The following is a 19435-nucleotide window of genomic DNA, read 5'->3' on the forward strand; positions in this document are numbered from 1 at the left end:
ACCACACTATCCTACCCTGCTGTTGTAAAGGAAGAGTCAAAAGACTTCCCTTAATAGAGCAGGGACAGAAAACGTGTGTCAAAACACCTTCAGCTGGCATGGGCTTGCTTACCAAGGGGAGGTGGCAGTGACAAGTGCCTCCTGTCATCTCTTTGAAGATGCGGCCACATTTTGGCCTCCCTTCCAAAACCCGATCCCCTAACATGACCCAAGCCGTCCCCAAGGCAAATCAGGTTAGCCATTGCTCAGCCTTCCCCCTTGCCTCAAAGAACAGGCCCAGAGATGTTCTCCAAGAGGACAAGAGAGGTTTGACTTGCTGCGACATGTAACAAAAGCTCTTTTCCCCTGCCCGAGGGCTGTTAGGTGAATACAGAAACACAGTACAGCTTAATTTGGAAAACATCAGCTGGTAGTGCTGACGATCAACATGGTCTGCACACGTTCAGTTTCATTCCCCATTCATTTCCAAGGGGATCCAACAGCATGATGAAGCCAGAGACCTGAGAAGCCTGGATCTAAAATGAGTATTACACACACACGAAAAACCCACCTCCTCCATCTCAGAGAATTTTGAAGTCTGGGTTTCTACAACTGCTAAATTAAATCCTTTCACAGCACAATTCTGTTTTACGGCTCACAGTTGCATTGTTTTCTTCTGCACTCAAACGCTGTATTGGGGAAACAGTTCCTTGTTGAGCCTGGTAGCACTGCTCCTCATTAACACTGGTCAGGGCATCTTTCACTTGGAAGACCAAAGCAGGCATGGCCATGGTTCACATGTAAAACATGGGGCTCTATCTTCAAAATGCACTTAGAGCTGGCAGTCAAGAGAGGCCCCTCGTCATAGCAAGAACTTCTAGAACACTACAATTGCCTTCAAATAGATTTAAAGCCTGCCTCGTGCAATTCCCTGTCATTTTTTCCTTTATAAACCATAGTATTTCATAAATCTTGCTATTTTGCTCAAGCTAAAATTTAACACTGCTACATATTACTCCATAAAATAATATGGCCAGCACACCACTTCCCCAGTATAGGAAATGATCCGTAAAGCTGTAACTTGGTCTTTATGAGGATCTTTTAAGAGAGCACAGCTTTTCCACAATGAAAACTGTCAGCAGCAAAACTGCCATTTCCATCGTAGTGCTGCTGTAGCAGGATTTCCTGCCACAGCAGAATATTCCTTTATTATTATTTTTTGGCCATCATCATGCATATGCAAGCTCAGCTTGCCAAAGAACAGGCTTCAAGCTATTTCATAGCTCAGCCACCGTGGCGTGGGATGCTCATTTCCCTCTTGTTGAGCACTGTCCCAGCACTGCCACATCCCAGCCTCACACAGGGTAGGACACTTTCGAGGCTCTGGGATGCTTTGAAGCAGGTTTCTTCCTCTTCCTCATGGCTGACCTTTCCCAAGCGGGGAAGTACCAACGCCAGCCTCATCAGCCAACACTGAGCCTGCACCGCACAAACCACCACATGAATTATTTTCCACTCCTTATGAACATTTGCCCTCCTACTGAAAATCTCCAGCCACGCATAGCACCTGAAAGCAAACACCTCCGATCCCCATGGCAAATTGAAACGTGTGCTCTGGGACCGAGCACTGCAGGGAGCTCCTTGAGAGCTTTTGGAGATAGGAAGGACCTCTGAACTGCACCTCTCCTGCACTGGTGCAGCAAACTCCTCCACCAGCTAGCCCTGGGAAAGCTGTGCTAGGGAGAGCCTGCAGAAGTGTGTTAACACTCACACCTGTGAAATGCAACATGGTCAAAGGCGTATTGTCTTTTTTTCCCCATCTTCTTCCTTTCCATTTCCATTCATTCACAGGATTTTTCAAGACACAGGTAGCTTTATGCCTAGCCTCTTCGCTAGAACATGGGACACATAACTAGCAATGAGATTCATTAACTCAATGTTTATACAAAAACTCTTTCTGAAGACACAGACCGGTGTGTCTAATTGTAGACAGCCAGCAGTGGACAGTCCAGCAGGCTCTCTGCAATTTAATAACCACTGCATGCCCAGATGGAACAATCCTCAGAGTGGGGATTTACACTTCTTGACTTCACATTTGTTGCTAGAGGCACAATTTTCCTCCCCTCCCACATCACTGATCACAGCTCAGACAACTGGGCCACCTTAGCTCATGGTATTTGAGGTATGTAATACTTCTGGGCTTGCACAGAGGGGACATGATGGCAATTGCCACCACGATGGCCACAGCCTACCATAGCCTTGCATCTCCATTCTCAAACCCAAGAGGGTTCTGCACTGCACATCCCTGTGTGACCATGACACCAGCTACAACTTCCCACTCTGAGTATTTTCTGTACGTATGCTGGAAGAGAAGGGCATGGGCCCTGCCCCAAGGCAGAAATAACTGGCTTCCTCTCTCCCCCCCCTCAGTAGGGTGACAAGATGGTGGCAATTGCATGGAGCCACCAGCCCTGGGCACACGGGTGGTAGGGAGGGATCGTGATGGCCTCTGACTACACAGATGCAGCTAACGCAGCTACTTGCTTTAGAATTGTTTCTTTTTATTTGCTTTTTATTGCTTCTTTTAAGATATTCCCCCCCCCCCCCCAGTCATATAGCTTCTTTCTGCTTGCTTTTACAAAGCCCTACAGCATCTCTCTAACATACCAAATACCTCCTGTGCTCCTCTCTTACCACACAGAGACTTCTTAGTTATGCTACAAGTGGCTCCCGAGGCAGCAGGGGCTCACAAAGCCTGCTGGAGGGACAGCTCGCTCCCAGGGCAGCTTTTCCTGCAGCAGCAGCAGTGTTCACAAGGGTTCTCCCTGCCTGGATTCCCTGGTGCCTATGAGGACTGCAATCACCTGTGAGCTCTCCCTGGGGGACAGCAATGCTGTCTCTACCCCGCTGTTGGCTGTCTGCTTTCCCAAGCCTCAGCAGAACTTCATTTTGTTGAGTACCTTTCTCCCTCTATCATGCTTAACTGAAGTTGGACAACAGATGGAATTTTTTTCAGGCAGAAAAGACCCTGTAGCAGGCCTGATCAAACAGCCTGCTTCCTTAGGACATCATGTTATTTTTCACTTGGATTAACCCTCTTTATGCTGCTAGTTTACCTTTTAACTTTCACTGTCATTGGTCTCTTCTCCATACAGCCTTTCCTATTTCTAGGTACAATGTAGGAATCTGCCTGATCTACATCAGTTTATAATGCCAAAACGTGTTTGAAAATAAGTGCTAAAACATTTCCTTTTACATTGAGCTTATAATCCCTCCTTCCCATTTTGAAGTTAAACCTAAATTTCAGATGTAAGCAGCTCTAAGCCATGTTTACAGAAGGCTGGTACACATAAAATATGCAACATTGGCTGCAACTGGCTACAGACTGGTGCCAGTTCAGAATTTTTATGCAGGACAAGAATAGACAGAGGGAAATAGCTCTCCAGCCCCAGTGAGGAATATGGCCTTTCCCAGGCCCTGTGTTTTGCTTACCACTCAGCCCATAATCACTTTCCAGCTGCTGGAGGCCAGTGGCCCAGCTGTTGGGGAGGGGGCCTCTGACAACTTCTTCTGAAGCAGGATGCATGGGGCAGGAATTTCTCCTTCCCACTCCCTACTTGCTCACTCGCTCTTCATTTCCCATCAGAAACATACTTTTGAATCTTTTCATCTCATGTGGCTTTCCACCCAGTCCTGGTATCCTCACAGACCGCTACGGCATAAGAGAGCAGCATCCTTGTTATCCTGCCTCTGCTTCAGAGGAGAATGGGTGTATCCAGTAGGCAAAGAGGTGTCTTAAGGTGATGCCTTGTAAGTATGTTCCCTGATGGTGCAGGAAGCTACTCAGGAAAGCCCTGTTCACAGTTGTCCCTCCTCCCCAGCAACACCCTTAGCAGATGCTTGCATTGTTCCCCTGAGGTTCAGCTCTGGAAAAGACTCTCCATCAGGGATGCTGCTCCCTCCACTTCCAGGAGCATGATGTGCACGAAGCCTGAAACAACAGCTGTACCCAGCATAAGCCATGCCATTAGGTACGTACACAGGTGCCTTGTAGTGATAGTAATAATTTAGCTATCAACCTGGTCTGAATGTCCTTTTTACACAGAAGAGGAGAAAAGGCAGTCACAGTCCCGCAGGGTCTCCTGTGCGTGGCATTTCAGTGAGGCAGCACCAACAGCCACCTCCTTCCTTCTTGCTCTCTTTTGTGCTCACATCAGTCAGGCTTAAGAGACGTAAGCTGACAGGTACACCAGCTATCTGCACAGGATGAGATGCCCAGGACATGAAAACATCATTACAGTCATGCTGTATTGACAGAGAGCCACCTGTGTCCACCTCTTTTGGATTACCAATGTGGACAGGGGGGTTTGAGCCTGCACACCTTGCCCGCACTTCGCATTTTTCCTTCCTGGGAAGCAAAGCTGTGGTGCACTGGGTGACGCCAGGCTGTTCATGTCTCCTCCTTGCCACATTCAGTGGTAAACTCTTGACTTAACACTGCGACTAGAAAGGGGAATGCTAACTGAGGTTTAGAAGTTAGCCTAAACGAAAACTAAAAGACTAGTGTGCTGAAGGCTCTTTAGCAGTTAGGTCAATATTGGATTAAAAACTTTATTGTAGGTAAGTCAGCCAAGAATCAGTTTCTGTTCTTGGAAAACATTACGTTTAAAAATAATTCAGTCTTCACAAGAAAGGCTGAAAAGCTCCCAATTTTAAGTTAAGAGCATTAAAACATCTCCCTTAGAAGCAAACTGCTGATTTCAATAAAGGGAAACATAGTCTCAAACACTTTCTTTCAAATGCATCTTAAAATATCAAATTCAGTTTGGTTTAAACATACTCTTCAACAAGTCAGATGAAACAATACCCTCCCAAAACATGATGGATTTGGTGGAATGTTTTATTTCAAAATCATCTATTCTGATTTTTTTTTCAGCTAAAGTCAAGTAGAGGAAATTAATGTCTACGATTTTTGCCAAATAATTCTTTTTCCCAAGGCTCACAGTTTCACAGCAAGTACTTGAATTTTGGTAAATTTTCATCAAAACTTTCCCAAGCATCTCTAGCAGCAGCACCAGAAAAGCCTTCCACTTGAAAAGGGGGCTGCTGCTGGGCCTTATCCTATCCACAGCCGCTACTTACACCTCACACAGTGGGTACGGGTGCTCGCAGGGAGTGCTGTGGTTTTGATCTTCAGCTGTCTGCACACTCAGGGCAGATGGCTATTGTGCTTGCATCAGTACAGCCACCATCTGATAGCCCAAATCCCCCATTGTTTCCAAAGGAAAAGCATGCTTCCCTTCTTTCTTCTTGTTTCCTGGAAAATAAATCCCTAATTCAAGAGTCAACGTTTATCCACGGAGCTGTTTCACAACAACTATTCTGCTTGGAACTCATGTTCTACCTCACCACTGCATGATATTTTTATAATTATTATTTTTTAATGGTGGGCAAGCCCCTGTGTTCCCTCAGTCTGCTTCTCATCCTGCAGGACTCCCCTGTGATGGCAGCAGTTCCACGTGACCCTCTGCTCCTCTCGGTCCCGCTTGCAGTTAGGACTGTCTGAAGAGCAAACCTCTGGTCCAAGCTCAGATATTCTCCTCGAATGCCACGCTTGGGCTGATGAGGCCATCACCAGTCAAGGCACGTTGTCTCCGCTCACCTCGGGGAGATGGAGCCGTGCCCAGCTTCCCAAAGAGGAAGCCGGAAGGGTAAGAGAGGTTATTAACAATGACTGCCTTGTAATTAGCAGCAGTGCAATTTCCCACACAAAACACTGTCTTTGAGGGTGCTACACAGCTCCTGATGAACTTGTGTACCTAGCTTTGATGCGCTGTGCTTATTGATGTCGTACAACAGGCAGTAGAGCAGCCTCAGTGTTATAGGGAGCACTGACAACACATCGTTCAGCAACTTCGGGCTCTGCACTTAAAGCCACCCATCCATGAAGCAACATGCCAAGTGCAGCTTCTCAGCGCAGGTCAGACGCTCGTCGAGAGGCACATTCCACCCCGCAGACGTTCAGATCGCCCCTAATTCACTTATCAGAGGCCACGAGGGCCCTCAGGTCCGCCTGTGCCTCCTCCAGGCGGACGGGAGGTGGGAGTGGGTTTGTGGCTATGCGCCAGGCATGCCAGGCATGCATCCCAGCCTCGTCCCAGCCTACCTCGGTACGTGGGCACCGCCGCCGGCACGGAGGAAGGAAGCCTTGCCAATGGTCTCCACGCGCTGAGGACGTGGGCGGTGCTCGGAGACAAAACAGAAGCAGCATGCACAGCGATAGCATGAGTACCGCAGCAATCTGGTAGCTCTGCTAATGAAGCTCGCTAAAAAGCACATGGAGGGGTGCAGAAGCAGCTCCGTTTCTGTGGCACGCTTTGCCCAGGTCTTTGCCCTGTAAAACACCATAACCCTGTAGCATCACCACCTCTGTATAGATACAAAGTCTGTCGACAGTTTCAGACTGCATGAGAAGATGCAGCTGACCAAAACCCTTTAGCTTGTCTTTAGGTATGATGCAGAAGATAGTCACAGACACTGGTCTTGGGTACTGGCTACAGAGAGCAAAACAAGCCACCGTTTTGAGGGAACTTGGATCACATTCAGCTCTCAGTCCTCCACTCAAGCATTCTGAGACACCCCTGGGCCTCAGTCTAGGGCAGGCTCCTGAGCAGATCACACATCCCAAGTTAAAACTGTCACAGGGCCAAGGGAAATCAGTCCTCAGCGGTCACCTTCTGCTAATATCGGCTCATCCTCATGCAAAGGCAGTGTAAAAGCAGCACCAGCTGTGATGACAAGTTACAGCACAACTTCCAGAACAAAAAAAAGTCTCTAATCCTGTTGTAGAGCCCTGGGCATAACTTGACACGGCCCTGAAACATCTGCAGCTCCAGCTGAAACCATTCACTCCTACCAACACCGCTCAGGTACAAAGCTGGGCACTGAAAACCAAAAAGATCAGTGGGCAGTAAAGTTGTTGCCCTTGGACACACAAGTGCATTCCAGCAGGAATGCCAGCATATGGCTTTTTGTGGAGATCTTTGCTCTGGCTTCCAAAACATTTCAAAAATGACTGAGAACGTCATTCGCATCAAAAATAACAGAGGTTTTGTAACACTGCACATGTTCAAAGCGCTGTCAAGACTTGAATCCACACAATGCTTCTGGGAACCAACATCCTCATCCTCCATCCCACCACAATGTACAAATATTCACAGGAAGTCTGAAGGCAAAACTCCTTAACTTTCAAAATCTCCTCATTTCATGGAAAATATTTTGTACAGAGACAGAAAACCCCAAAATAACTTTCCAGGATGATAACTGTCTAGGATGAGTTTTCCATTTTCATGTGAAGCTTATTTTTCAGTAAAATCCTTTTCTGGTGAGACTCTTCTCACAAGAAAATTTCAGCCACCTCTACTTGAAACATTCGTACAATCTAGGTGGTAATATTTAAACACGTGAGGACTGGTAATTTCCACGTGACTTTCTGAAGAACAGATATTGAGACAAAGCTACAGCCAGTGTGTAATTGATCCCCATCTGCTTCTACTCATGATGCAGCTGCATCTACTCGCACCATGTCATCAGCATGCCTGCAAGCTCTTGGGGCCGACTTAACTTTTCAACATATCTGAAAAGCATTTGACTATTCATCAAGTGCAAAAGCTTGTGAGGCAACTGAGCTCGAGATGTGATGTGTTCCTAATCAACATCTCACTGGGACCGGCTGTCTCAGCCTTTCCTTGATGTTTCACCTGAAGTCACGTTCAATAGGAGAATTTAGAGAAAACAACAGAATTTCCTTCGTGAGCAGAGAGCCTGAGTAACACATCTATTAGGAGTTGGGCCTGTAATAATTTCTGACGAGCTCAATCTCTGTTAACTAGCATGGGGATCTAGCTTTTATTGTCACAGCAGAGCAAATACAGCATTTTAAACAAAGAAACCCTAATTTTGTGGTTATACAGTTAATGTTTTATACAACATCCTTTTATAAGTCTCTGCTTTTTCATTACTGTCCCTGTCAAGCTCTCCACCTCAGCCCTAGTAAGTGCCAGCAGTTTTCAAGCTTACAGCACTGAGGGGCAGTATTTTAGTCACAACTCTTGTAAATATGGAAGTAAAAGGTGAGCTTGCAGAGAATTTGTAGCCTGATACTTCTCTGTTTGTCAGTTACATTTTATAAGGCACACGTCAATTGTAACACTCAACCAATATCAGATCCTAAGTCAATATTTATTCCCTAAAGCTATGCATATTATTTGGCTACCTCGTATTGCCTACTTGTATTTTTCAGACCGAGGATAGTTGTTCACAGAAGAGGACTAAAAAAGGAAAATATAACAAAAAAGGAAGACAACAACATACGGTCTCAGCTCACAGAAATACCCATCTCTAATCCTCTGGCCTGCTTAGTTTAATTTTAAGTCTTTATTATATGTAAGCCTAGATATTATGTACCCAAACTTTTTCTCACTGAAATCAAAGCACATTTCATCACTGTCAGCATTAGCATAGCCCTCCAGTACCCCACAGCTTTTAATTCAGTCTCTGTCAAAGGTACCGAGCTTGATGCTGAAGTGCTGCTGTGAGTTTGCCTTTTTAACTTGAGGGACATCGGGGAGCTGTAACTCTGCCAGAAAGCAGCCTCATTCGTTATGAACAAAACCCATATTTAGCAATGTGTTCCTGAAGTAAAAAGGCACATACTTTCATCTTAACAAAGCCCCATTGCTGTACAGTTGGGTCCCCAGGGACCTCTGGATCCCATTTTGCATGGCCAAATAAGGTAAAGCAAGAATTTGAAAAATGCAAACCTGGCCTGAAATCCTAAAGTTGCCCACAGCTTTGAGGAGCTATTTTTAGGATTTGTTAACCTTTTGTTAAACATCAGAGGATGCTGCAAGGCCTTCTTTTTGTTACTTCTCCCTGAATACTTAACTTCCAAAAAAATATTTTAGAACACAAGTGAGCTTAAAGGAGATGAAGCGGTGAGGTGGTTGGAGACCAGGGCTGAGAGCAACAATGAAAAGCAATATTAAAAACAGTGTTAAAGCTCCACCTGATCAAAATGGTGCGATTTGCCCATAGATACTGAAAAGAAATTCTCCGGATTAGAAGCAAGCCACATAGCACTGTTATGAAGTGTGCATAAGAGGGAAGCCACCAGGCTGTATAAGACACTAAGTTTGCTTGAGGCTTTTAGTTCTAGCCTATCACTGTTGAACTCCACAACTTTCCTTGTGAACAGGTAGCCAGAGAAGTCTGTCTCTCCAAAAACTCAACTATTAGCCACATGCGGGATAAAAGATCCAATGAATATTCTGTGATTGCATGTGAGACACTTCTTTTGCAAAGATTTCCGACGAAGGAACTCTGACTTGATCTTCCTCTAGGCCTTTTAACCACAAATACATTACCTCTTGTCCTCTAGCATTGTCTATACCTCATGACTTGCTATGTCTGAAAAGCATGCAGCTGTTTCATGGGAACACAGAGATCAAAATCCCCATTATAAATGTGCATTAAAACCACAGGCATCTGGGACATGGGAAAAGCAAGCAGCTGCCTACTGTTCTAGTAGAAGTATGCATACACCAGAGTTACTTAGCATCACATACAGCAAGTGCAAGAAAACCACCAAGGAGACTATGATGATCAAATCATCATTCAAGGGGGTGGAGAAGGCACAAGTTTCTCAACAAGGTGGAAGGGAAAGCAGAAACTCAAAAATATTATTATTTTTTTTTCTAATTTAGTAAGGAATTTGGAGAAGTCATTAGGCATCGTGGGCATCCTGTGACTGAGAAGCTTTTCTTGGTTTCCCTGAGAAGTGAAAATATGGTCAAAAAAATGTTTCATAGCATGACCATCTCTGGTAGTCTCCCATAAGATCACCTTAACACAACTGTTTCTCAGCTGGTTGCTAATTTCTGTGGAAGCACCATACCATTTCAGTTATCTTAGCACACCGCTTGCTGGTCTCACACAGATATTGAGGAAATACCTTGTATCCATGCAGAACAAGCAGCTGAAGGTCATTAGGGAAAAGGAGTTTTTCACATCCAAAAAAAAAAAAAATGTTCTACAGGAGATTAGCAACTGAAGCTGTTAATGTGCTAGCTAATCCATTCCAGCATTGTCATATTAGCAGTACTCAGTCCACTTGCCTGGACTGGTGGAAGGTGAAAGAAACAACAGCTTTAAAAGATTCTCTTTACCTTTCCCAGGAAATAATTAAGAAAATTTAGCTTAGAGGAAAACCAACAAGCTTAGAAGTGAGAAGGACATACCTTTTTGCCACACAGCACACAAGACAACAGGGCATAGGTCAGATTTATCCTGGGTCACAGGGTTCAAACACCCAAAACTGGGGACTTCAACATACAGTGTTGTCGCTGAAGCCAAGTTTGTGGCCCACAGCAAGGCACTAGTCGGCTACATTGAGACAGCAGGACCATCCAGACTTCAAATGATTATAAGGCTGAAGAGGGAACTCTTGTCCAAACTCATGAATTTTGCATATGTCAATGCAAGAGGAATTCGGAAGTATCTTCCTCCACAGGCAAATTATTGTGCATGTCACATGGTCCCACTTGCTTGACTCCTGTTGGCTGTACTAATGCAAGAGCTTTGGATGAGGCTAAAAAACTAATAGATTGAAGAAGCCTGAGAGATTTTTTTTAGTAGTCACAACTGTGAAAACAAAGAAAGGCCTCTGTCTGAATACTCCCTGAATTTTGGTGTCTTACTTTGCCAGAACACAGCCCTCAATTTGCAGACTACTGTAATAATTTTAACACTGCTATGAGCCTGAATGCCCATTCTGGGAGCTGGAGGGCTTGGAGCTAACCTGGCAGCAGATTTTGGCTCTCTTCTCACCATAGGATTAGGAGGCAGAGACATAGAAATCCCCCCCCATCCAACCAATCCAGTTGGCTGTGGACCACACAGTGGATCACAAACCACAGTGGCTGTGGATTTCCGGCCCATGGCCAACCTGGTGACCTGCAGAGAGCAGGGCTACATGAGGAGGCCTGACAGCTGCACCCCTGCCACCTGGCTCATGGCCGAGCAGCTCCCTCCTTCAACCAAAGCAAGGAGATACTACGGACCCTCTAGCCAGAGCCTGAAATTAAGTTTAAAGCCATAGATGCTTCCTACTGTTTTTTTCACCACACAGTTTTAAACCTCAGCAAGTTCCTGTAAGACCCCTAAAACTCCTCAAATCAGCTGGGTGAAGTTTTTACCTTTGCCTCTCATGTAGCACAGCTCAGAATGAAATAAAGTTTAGCTAATTATTTCCTTCATTTAGGTTTAGACTCCCCTGCACCAAGACATTTCTTGAGAACTGAAGCCCCCAAAGGTGTCAAAGCTTCAGCCACAGCCAACTCATTCTGGAAGCATTTGTTTTCTGAGTCAACCTGAGGAAGACAGTCATACCATAAACAAGGCATCTTAACATAACCAACAGTTGTCTCCCTCTTCAGTATAATTCAAGATTTAAAAAGGTCACATGGAATTCTATAAATATCTATAGATTATCTATCTACATTTTGTTTATATATACAGACCTCTAGCTCAGGAGCCAGGACAGAAAAAGTAGATTGTACACATCTGGATATCAGCAAATCATAGACTGATTAATTGATTAAAGATGAAAAGACCTCCAAGATCATCTGGTCCAACCATCACCCTACTACCAATTTCACCCATTAAACCATGTCCCTAAGCACCACATCCAACCTTTCCTTAAATACCCCCAGGGACAGTGACCGTATTACTTTCCTGGGCAACCCATTCCAGTGCCTGACCACTCTTTCTGGGAGGAAACATCTCCTAATTTCCAACCTGAACCTCCCCTGGTGCAACTTGAGGCCATTCCCTCTAGTCCTATCACTAGTTACCTGTGAGAAAAGGCCAACCCCCAGCTCTCTGCTCCTTCCTTTCAGGTAGCTGTAGAGAGCAATAAGGTCTCCCCTGAGCCTCCTCTTCTCCAGACTAAACAACCCTAGTTCCCTCAGCCACTCCCAATAGGACTTGTGGTCCAGGTCCTTCACCAGCTTCATAGCCCCTCTCTGGACACACTCCAGGGCCTCAATGTCTTTCTTGTAGTGAGTCTTGTAGTGAGTTGTAGCGAGGGTCCCAAAGCTGAACACAGTACTTGAGGTGCGGCCTCACCACAGCAGAGTGCAGGGGAACGATCACCTCCCTGCTCCTGCTGGCTACAGTATTCCTGAAACAAACACACTAATCCTGATATCATGTCAAGTTTGAGGGTCCAGGACAGAGGTGGCCAAGGTCTCCAGCAGAACTAGGCTCCAGCAGGTACAATCATGAGCTGATGCACTGGAAGCAGGCTTAAAGAGGAAGTGGGGCATGGAAAGCATTTGGGCAAGAGGCAGTAGAAATACCTTCCTATAGTCAGTCACATCAGGAACCTCACCAGGTATGTGGCACCAGCAGTCCTACTGGATATCCACAGAAAACTTAAGAGTCCAATTCTTTGGCTCACATTGCTCACACTACCACATCACATACAATCCCCCCAAGGAAAACCACATCAGAACAGAACAAGAAAAACAAAACACCAGTGCTAGTCCTATTTCTGCTAGCTGAAGTGAATGAAATTAAATAGGTCTGTGTATATTTCATGTCTGTCTGCTTGGATACCTCAGTGCAGAACAAAAGGAAACTTTATGCCTAAAACATTTGCTATAAACTGTTCTCTTCATTGGGATGAAGCACAAGACCGAGGACACATTTTCAAATACTGTATGAGTCTAGGGCTACACACATGCTTAAAGTTAAGGGTGTGCTTATATGACAGGCTTGGGTTGTAGACTGATGAGCCTGACTTCTTCCTCATATTCAGGCAGGTTAATGCTCTTTGTGCTTGGCAAGGGCCTGAAGAACACTGTCCAAGTGCACGTCTTAAGTTACCCAGTCAAAGCAAGCAGATTTGGGCTTTGGCTGAATGCAGAGTCCAGGCTGAATTTCAGCTGGCTTTGCTCTAGGCCCATCTCTGCTTTCTATTGCTCTCTAAATTCAGCCCTCAGCCTCACTTACAGAACCAGTGCTCTGCTCTTCACTTACTTCCTCCATCTTCACATTTGGAATGCCCAGTGGGTGCCCTGTGTAGACTTCCATTTTGTACAGATAATTACAGTACAATTCTCCAGAAACAGAACTGCTTTAAAAAAAAAAAGAAAAGCATAGATAGTCTTCTACCCATCCACCACAAAGCAGCTGCAAGGAGAAACAAATCAATCCGAAGAAAGTAGTAACACTAGCCAAAAAGTATTGAGGATAGGTAAGAAAAAAAGGGAAACAAGGGAGACAAAAAGGGAAAAAAAATAGCACCCAACAGTTGTGTAATTTCTGAAAGCATGTTTCTGGAAGAAAATCTTTACCTTTGAGCTTGGAGCACATAATTGGCAACTCTAAGTTTGCACAAAAAGGGTTCTTTGGGTTGGGGTTCTCATAGTCAGGGGAATACAAGAACTGGTGGAACTGTGGGGGTGCCTAGAGACTACACCACAGTTGTGAGGTTGGGAATTCAAAGCTCTATGAAAAGGGATAACCCTAGGAAAAGCTGAGGACTGAAGATGTTTGCTTGCCCAAGAAGTTTAGGAAGCAGGGCTGGAGCTTGCTCCTGAGCAGGAGACTAGCACGCTTTAGTGTGCTGAGCTTACTAGATGAGTTGCAGTAATGTACATGCCAGTTTATAGGCAGAGGAAATCCTCCTTTTATGGTTTCCATCCCCCCAACTTGTTCCTCCTCCCTAGAAATTTTCATCCTCCCAGTTGTGCCAAGCATCAAATGAGTTGCATGTGTAGTTATGCTCTGAGAGGGCAGGAACTCTGGGGAAGCAGATGGGGTGGGGAATCTGATCATCACCTTTTCTTTCCCCAAAAGACTCTGTTGCAGGCTATTTTATCATGTCAAATTAGCAGCTACTTACAATTCACAGCAATTTTGAAGTAAAAAAAAAAAGTGTTAAAAATCAAAATAACTACTTTCACATTCAACTGCAAAGATTAAAGGGTAGTTCTTTGCTGGTCACCTGAATCTGTTTTACGAAGACATCTGAAAGGCATTTTTATCAACCGCTGAGCAGTATTTACTCATGAAGCTGTTCTAATTGCTTTGGAATGTGCACCCTGGCTGCTGGAACAGCTCAGTCCTGCTGATACACTAAACAAAGTAATGCTGGCTCATAGGACACGCCACTTTATATTCCTCATTCTGAAGGTAAACAGCATGAAATTTAAAAAAAAAATAAAGCAAAGACTGCACATATGATGACTTTCACAAAGCTGCCCTAGATGCTCACAAGAGCAAACATCAGCAAAAACAAACAAGCAAAAAAGAAAAAAGCAAACACCATGACTGAAACCCTCGCAGATCACTAATTTATTACTCAACCTATTCTGCAGGTAGAAATTGCATAGATTAAAATGTATTCCTGGCTCCCCACTAAATCAGCATTTGAATCAGCATTTGGGATGCAAGCAGTCATGCGCCCTGCCCACAAGTCAGCCCTGCCATTAGCATGCTGCCTTGCCCTCTCTTCAGAGAGAAACAGCTGAGATATTGGTAGATCAAAGATGATCTGCTCAGTCTCGCCTTAATCTCCTAAAACTGAAGAAGAGCTCTGGCCTGTGTTACACATGCCCAGGCTCACTAACATTCTACCAAAAAACCTGGAAATAGCTTTATCTGCCTTCAAGATGTAGCAGACCCAAATACTGAATAACAAGCTGGGAAATGCAGCGGTTTTAAAGGCACTCGCTCTTTTTATTTCAATGTCCCAGTTGTACTTTCCCAGACAGTACTAGAAGGCACAGCCTTTGCTATTGTACATGTCAATGTATGAAGTGTGGAAAATAAAGGACAAATCAGCCTGATCCTCCTAGCATCTATGCACAGAGAATCCCCACACAGATTCCCTTTGACACATGTAAGAACAGCCAAGCCAGTCCTATAGGCCTGGACCATGCTTTGAGCTGGTTTCACAGGAGGAAGGAGCGTCACCCCCACACAGAGCCTGAGCTAACAGTCCTTGGAACAACCTGCTGCAGACAAACACAGGCCAGACTTAGGATAAACAGCCTTAGTTAGCCACTGCTCAGAGCCTGCAGACCTGGCCATGCCTGCCCTCCTTCTGTAGCCAGTTGCCACATGTAAGAAAAACTCCAGCAGGCATGGCAGTAACCTAGAATTATCCGCAGTAAGAAGCACCTCACCTGCCTTAAGATCTGTGCTGGACACAAGGGTTATGGCTTTTTAAGAGCAAGTTGTTTGCTAAGATGACAGGTAGGTACCAGCTTCAGTGCAGGCAGAGTTTGGAAAACAGCGAGGCAGGCTTAGAGGCTCTCAGGTGGGAGGAAAAGGCTCTTCTCATTCCCGACTCATGCAACAGGAAAGCTTCTTACGTTTTCTACCTGGTATCCCAACAGTGACCCAGGTCTCCCTGGCTCTGTAGGCAGCTCTCTATGGATCTCCTTGCCAAACCCTGGCTGTACAGGTGGGTCCTCAGGCTCCTTGACTGCTGCCGCACCTTTCCCCGCACACTGAGGGCCCACAGTCTGCCTCTCCTGCAGGCCAAAGCAACAGCAAAAGAGGGAAAGATTTTAACTACCTAGTTTATTACCATAAACAGCCCCAATCAATTTTCAGTACTAGATGTATTGGCTTGTTTTCTTACTGGAAAGCAGCATGTGTTCCTCCTGCTGTGAAGGGACCTGACCTGGAGGAGAAAGCTTTGAGGCTGCAGAAGTGATCTCCCCACATGACCTTTTTAATCCTTGGCCTCCACTGCTTCAGTCAACATCGCAAGTGCCTTCCAGTATGACAATCACCGTTTGTTGCTTAGGAATTAAACATTGACTAAACATATCATTCTGCATAGGCCATTGAACTGGAAGAATGTTTGGTGAGCTCAGCAGCTAGAGCTTTATTAACTGTCTCTAGCGACCTTCTCCTCCAGCAAAGCAAATGCAATGCAGTGGCTTGATTTCAAATCCTTTCTAAGTGCTCTTTCTGTAACCTGCAATACCCCTAAATCTCTAATACCACCCTCCCACCCCCCATAAAAAGCCCATTCAGCAGGTAGATCCTAACTTACCTGCCCCACTGGAGCATCAAGCTGCCACGGTTCCACACTGTGTCATTGCCAGGTCTCTCCGGACTGGTTTAGGTGTTCTGAACAGCACCACGTGCATCTACTACTCCTTTTGCCACGCTGCTAAGTTTAAGTGCTGCAGTCCCGTTTCACAGGAAGACTGTTACACTTAGTATGCCTGCAATGTTTAAGGACACTCCAGGCACAGGTCAGCTAAAGGTGTGTTGAAACAGAACAGCCAACAGATAAGACAACAAATGGAGTTTTACAAACACCAGCAAGTCCACTCATCGGGCAGGATGATAACAGGACTCCAAAAATGTCTCCAGGGAAGGATACTCCCTCGCCAAATAGCAAAACAAGCACGAAATGCATCTTGGAGTAATTATATTCTGAATACATGTCTGGAAATGCTGCTATGAGCTTCTCACTCTCAGGCACTTAACAGAAAGAAAACACGATGCGAGAATTCTTGGCATTTTCTGCATTCTCCTTTACTTCACAAACACCTTCGTACACTGAATGCAGTGCCAACAAAAGAGAAGATCACAAAAAACAAAGTACATATTTCCCTCAAATTCAGTTCTAATATTTCCTGCTGTCACGTGATCAGGATGGCAAAAGCTTTGAGTCTCAGATGGTCACCTTGGTTGTTATTCAAAAGGACAGAAAAACAAAGCAAGAACACCTCTATCACCCCGCTGGACCTGGACTATGTTCTATTTGGTGGCATTTTGCCAATGCTAACAATTTAGTAGGGTGGTTAAGTGCTTTTGAAACTAAAAGGCAGCTTTCTGCACTAGTCCTAGACCCATCAGCTCTGGAAAAAAAAAAAAAGTCAGTCTGAACACTGTCTCAACCTGGAGCCAGAAAGCCATACCTAATCTAATTTAGTTCTCTTGAGGAATACAACTACATGCGCCAGCTACCTCTGAGCTAGGAAAACAATAGCACCAGCATTAATAATGAGAATCACTGGGCAGAGCAGACATGTCCTCACTGATGAGAATCCAGCAAGACAGGAATAAAAGAAGTCTGGGTATGGACTTGAGGTTCCTAGCATGAGACACTACCCATTTGCTCTCTCTCCTGTCCTACCACATGTAGGATTCTTCAAGAAAAGAGTAAGGTGTGGCACACTGAAGTCTTAAAGATGGTATCTTGGAGCATATGCTTGAGCCTAGCTTTGACCTCAGGGTCAGCATTCCCCAGGGAGGTGTGTCTCACTTGCATCTGCAGGAAAAACCAGGTAGCACATGCACCCACCGCACTTAGCAGAAGTCATTTTCATATTCATACATGGGTTCGGTTTCAGTCTGCTTACCCTAGAGTCTATGTAGATCTACATCTTTGCAGTCCTTGGTACCATGGCAGGAACATTTGTCAAGCATTAATGAAAACAGTGCAACACCTTTGATCTGGGCAGGTATAATTATCACCATCATAATTTTCAGAATATTAGAAGGAAATCATTTTTTTCTCCTAAAAATGACAATGTGATTTCAGTTCGCCACTTTCATACCTTTTCATGATTTTCTGGCAAGGCTTGAGACACCCACAAAGAGAATCTCAGCTGTCACTTCCAGTATTATCTTAGGTCTGTGAATACTACTAAAACCATAGAGACCCAAAGCAAGATCCTGGGAACAGGGCAGGGCAGCTGCCCCTCCCTAACAATGAGAAGAGATGTGGTAGGTAGAGACCTGGTACGCCGTGCTGGAGAGTCTCTGCATCTACTGACCTGTGCCCCTTGGGAGGTGGGGGACAGCAGCCACGTTCAGTGGACATATATGTACATTTCAGGGAGTATAAAACAGTAGAAAGGATTTTCATTGTTAGTTTTCCCAAAGTGCCCTAACTAAGCCTCATATCCAGCATAGCAGGAAAATAAGGATTTCAAGTTGACTGCTTGTTAGCCTTCTACGCATATAGTTTTAGTGGAAGCTCCAGTGTCCTCTGGAGGCTCAATTTCAAGCTTATTTCTCATTCTCTGAGAACATCATAGCTGCAACAGCTTCTACAGCCTTTTCTGCGCTGAGAGAGCTGGAATGTAGTAACAGCATAGACTAAATTCACTGGCCAAGCTCATTTCATTTTTGGGTAAACAGAATTTCACTATAATCATGATCTTGAGAAGCTCATTCTTTGGTGGGTGTTATTAACACTGCCTGCATTATCCTTCAGCCCTGGAAAGGAAACAGCCTAGCCCCAAGACAGGAGGAAGGAACTAACTGCAGAAGGGAAATTAAACTACTCAGAAGTCCTTGTTCTTGGCAATAAGCACAAGGGGGAAAGACTTGAATTATCTCATTTATTGCCATAAGCAAGCACTTTCTTAGTGGTCTAATTTTCAGTATTTCTTTCCAAGAGATAGTCTAATAAACACTTGAGAAAGCAGTCCCCCTTGTGTATAAAATCCAAGTGGCACCGCCAAACCTTTCCAGACATAGTACAATGAAAAGAAACTATTACCTGTTAGGAGTTACTAGAAGCTTCTAAATACATTAAGCTTTTGCTAGTGTAAACCACTCTTGCAGCAGCCTTCTTTTCCCTTTGTGAAGCTATCATTTTTAGCAAGTCTACACTGAGTTTTGGATTTGTCTCGAAACTTACAGCCTCAAAAAATCTGTCTGGTTTCAAGCATTGTCAGTGCTGTGCATGGCTACACACTGAACATATCCAGCATGCAGGGGGGTGAAAATTCTTGAGAAATACCAGCTCACCACTCTGAACACATCTGTCATGTGCAACAAAGGCAGCAACATGGTGAGACAGCTTGCAGCATTCATCATCAGACAATCTTGTTATCAAAGGTAGTTTTCAAGAAAGATTTATGGAGGACCAGAAAAGGATTATCTTTGCAATGCACACTTTTGTTTTGGCAATGACCAAAGCACTTTTTTTTTTTTCCAGCAATAGGCACCATCTCACTGATGAGATGTCTGTCTCTAATGCTTCAGTGTTTAGTGTTATGACTCCTCTAAGAAATGCAAAATTATAGGAAAAAAACTCTGGCAAGCAATATTTAGACTGAAATACTAGTGATTGTTATTTTTCCTCTGAAGAAATGTCTGGCAAATTGTATTTTATTTGCTGCCAGGGTAGTCTTTCAAAGGATATGATCAAATCCAATTCAGCACTTTTATAAACATGGAACTGCATTTAACTTATCAGATGAACTTTGTACTGGATGTGATTCAAAGGGTGAATTTCATGTAATAATTTGTTCTCAAGAAACCCCCAAACTGAAAAAGGCTTAATTATCTGTTTCAAAGGGAAAACTGCAGCACGATCTCTGCTACGTACCTTTCAGCATTTGTTTCC

The 19435-nt window shown here is 44.6% G+C and overlaps 1 protein-coding gene across 1 annotated transcript in view; it reads right to left on the minus strand.

Moving 5' to 3' along the window:
• PLCXD2 (phosphatidylinositol specific phospholipase C X domain containing 2) overlaps window positions 1–19435 on the minus strand; it is a 67623-nt gene that overhangs the window by 19910 nt on the left and 28278 nt on the right. The gene's annotated exons all lie outside the window — the stretch shown is intronic.

The sequence above is a fragment of the Anser brachyrhynchus genome, assembly GCF_964034855.1.
Source record: "Anser brachyrhynchus genome assembly, chromosome: 1".
Lineage (NCBI taxonomy): Eukaryota > Metazoa > Chordata > Aves > Anseriformes > Anatidae > Anser > Anser brachyrhynchus.